Here is a 3,658-nt window from a genome sequence, read left to right as displayed (position 1 = left end):
GGGTGCTTTGAAGCCTTTGCCTCTGGGATTGCGACTGTTCAAGATGTCAAACAGCCTGTCTGTTATCTATAAACAAATATCTAAATTTACTAGAAGCACAAAAAAATATCACTGTAACTGAGTGTCAACAAGTATCAGATAGTAAACACCAAAGGATAAGGCATAGTATGATTTGTCTCAATTTCCTCTGTGGCTATGCATTTTTTTATTAAATTACTGCACTGATTTAAACCTGTGAATCTGAGATGTGGCAATAAGGGGGTTTCTGATGTAAGTATGAGGTGGGAATAAAGAGTTTTATCCAACTTCTAGCATATTGTTGAATTTGAGGATGTTCAGTAATTATTTAATTGTTCTTGATGCCTAAATTAAAAAAATAAATAAATAAAAAGATACAGGGTTAATTCTGGTGACATTCACATTTTAAATATTGCCTACAGACCAACCACAAATGGAAGGTGAGCGTTAAAGGATTAAATGGGTTAAAGCAATAATTCACTCAAATGTTGAAGATGATTTTGGTCAACAATGCAAATCCCTTGCTGCATTACCTTTATGAATTCTGCAGTAGCCTCACAATCTTTGAACTCTGCATAGCCCAACTCCTGCAACGTGCAGAGCGCCACTGCCACAGAGCTACTCAAAGTCTGAGCAGCCAGGGAGACCTTGATAAAGTGTAAAAGGAGAAATTAAGTGCCTATAAGCGCTACAAACATCTAAAAGTTTATATAAAATAAAACAATATATACAGATATAGCCCTAGAGCCCATTACTACTGCGGCCCTCTATACATTAAGCATCAAACAAACATACCTTCGTCTTCTGATTAGAAAAGTTCACATGCTTATCTGTGACTCTATTGGCAGCATGTAGTCCACTTTTCTTTTGGACATTGTTCAGATTGACTATGTACTTCCAATTGATACTGCCATTTATGCTTCCAATGGGGCTGTATGCCTGCAGAATCAGATTTTTTTTGTAAAGCACTATATTCTGCACAATTATGTAAATACAATCAAAATGTATAAAAAGCAGAGAGACTCAATCAGAGCAGATATTTGAAACAATGAGGATGTACCTGCAACATATTGCGTGTCAGCTTCAGCATGTGGCAAGCGTCCATCATAACAAAAACATTGTCATTGGTTACTGGATGTGGAAAATGGGTCTTCAAGGGCTCACAGGGGTCTGCTTTTAGATCGCACCCAAGTTGAGTGCACATACTGACATTGGATGCATGTCCATCCATTGTCATGCACACCACTCTTATCTGACGACGATGCAACTCTTCCAATGCATGCTCTATTAAGACTGTCTGTGATTGTGGTGTGAGGGACTTGGTTAGGTAATATGCAATCGGAGCTTTCCAATAACCTTGAAGCCCAACCACCATGAACACAAGAACTTCGGAAGCCATGTCAGTCTCATTCAATCGATCCCCCATGTCCACATATCCAAACATTGTTTGTGTCTGAGGGTCATACTGGACGTGATTTTTGATGGACATGGCATCCAGCATCAGAGTGACACATCCGTACTTGACCTCATCTTCCTGACGCCGTCTTTCCAGCATGTCCAACATCATTTTATTGAGACCAGGTTTGGCATCAAGAGAACTCAGCCACCTTAGTAAAATTAAAAAGTAGACATTTAACCATCAACACAAGCATCCCAAATGTAGACACTAGATAGAGAAAAAAATTGCTATAATATCAATATGTGAGACATGAGCTGTTAGATCAGTAAGTTTAACCATTCATGATATTATTGTCTGTAGTGCTTAATGTAATTCAATATAAAATTAGACATCATGAAGAATACCTTTGCAATGAACTGGGGTGTGGCAGGTGTATATGCAGGGTATCTCTCAGGTAGTGATATGCCTTTGGACCATGCAGATGGAGCGTAAGGGCAAAATCTTTCTGGTCCTTGGTGTACTCTACGCCCTGCCTAGACAGGAGATGAACCGGAAGATCTGTAATTGAATTAGCAAAGTGATTCAGTAAGTATGTTTTTAATAGTAACTAGGAACTCAACAAAGAACATAAAATACACAAAATATTCAATGTAATATTTTTATTTCACCTGAATAGCATTCAAGGTTATCTCTTAGCTCTTCATTGATTAGATTTTTCTCCTTCAATTCCTCCAGAAGAGCCTGCATGTTCATCTTGGCCCTCTTTTCTCTCCTCAAGGCATTACTCTTCTCCCGCTGCAGTTTCCTCACGGTTGCTGAGGCTTCTTCAAGTTTGGCTTTTATAGCCTTAGGGCAAGCAGGCAATGCATACAAGTGGTCAGTGGCCTGCCGCTTGCAGCTCAAACCCCTCTCTCCAGTGGCTCCCTGTTGTTTTGCAGAAATATATAAAAAAATATATAAATAATAGTGGTATAGAAATTACTTACTTTTTTAAGAATTAAATGTTAACTTTTCAATTCTGTGAGCCTAAATACAAGATACTCCAATTATCCGACAGAAAACACAACAGCATACATTTAAGTAATTGTATAGGCTTGTCCACTTATAAGGCAAAAATATGTTTTGTGGCTCTGAAAAAAAAATGTCTCTTTTGATTGTAAAGGCTGCCTACCCTTGGGTTTAGTTTCAATGTTCACACATGTTTATAAATTCAAGTTTATGAGCAACAGAGTCAAACTTTTTATAAGATAAAGGATTTAATGTAACAAATTTTTTACAAGCCACATGAAAACACTCACAACATCAGGTTGAGGTACATCCTGGGACAAGTCCATTGCCAGGTTGTCTTCCACTCTTCTAGAGGTGGTTGTGTTTCTTGTGGCTACGAGCCAAAAATTAAGTAAAGAGGTTTTGAGTGTCTAAAAGATGCTACTAAACAACACATTATATATCTTGCAGAAACAAAAACAAAAGTGACCAGCAACAATTCACGGTGTATAAGATTGGTATATCAATATGTGATTAAATTTCAATGATACACATACCCTTTGAAGATGAGCTGGAAAGTTGAAAATTTTGGGCACAACACCATCTTTAATTCGGACTGTCTGCCCTGTTCGGTCACTCCTGAAGTGCTCACTGCAAAGCAGAGTCCTGTCAGTCGCAACAAAACCGTCCCTTCTTAGGGCAAGTTCTCACAGCCTCCTCATCTTTTCATTTTTGGGAAACCTTAAAAACGTGAGAAATGTTCCAAGAAGTATAAATTATTGTCACCATTTCCAAAGCTTTTTCCTTCTTTCAACATTAAGGGTAAGCACAAAAATACACACCTAAATGAAATATGTTTGGGGTAATTGTATGTATGTATGCACTTGAGAATAACACAACCACACTAAACTACTTATAAAAAGTTGTTCAAACGAAGCTAATACAAACTTATAAAAGCTTTGAGTCAACAGCAATCTTGTAATACTATTATGTCATAGCCCCGCTGTTCCTGTGTAACAGAGCCTGTATTGTACATACATCCACTAATTAACTAACAATTATCCCAAATACAAATCATAATTTCATATCTTACATGTGAAAGGTGATCCCACTGGCTCTCGTTTTGACACTACGGCGATTGGAGCATCCGTAGGCTGCACAAAAGTCAGGCATCTTCCCTTTAAAAAACCCAGCAAATTCCTGTAACATAATGTAAGATGTTTTGACAAACCAAATCGATTGGAAATCATGTAT

General features: G+C 37.8%; 1 long non-coding RNA gene across 1 annotated transcript; it reads right to left on the bottom strand.

Annotated features, from left to right (window-relative positions):
- Nucleotides 1-829: 829 nt before the first annotated feature.
- LOC107103474 lies at nt 830-2,052 on the bottom strand. Its single transcript, XR_001482184.1, has 3 exons — nt 1,822-2,052; nt 1,079-1,625; nt 830-957 (listed from the first exon to the last, which is right to left on the bottom strand). It is a non-coding gene; the product is annotated as an uncharacterized LOC107103474 (long non-coding RNA).
- Between the last annotated feature and the right edge of the window lie 1,606 nt (nt 2,053-3,658).

The sequence above is a fragment of the Cyprinodon variegatus genome, unplaced genomic scaffold (genome assembly GCF_000732505.1).
Source record: "Cyprinodon variegatus isolate N-32 unplaced genomic scaffold, C_variegatus-1.0 Scaffold1457, whole genome shotgun sequence".
Classification (NCBI taxonomy): domain Eukaryota; kingdom Metazoa; phylum Chordata; class Actinopteri; order Cyprinodontiformes; family Cyprinodontidae; genus Cyprinodon; species Cyprinodon variegatus.
This window is presented reverse-complemented; position numbering and strand designations above follow the sequence as displayed.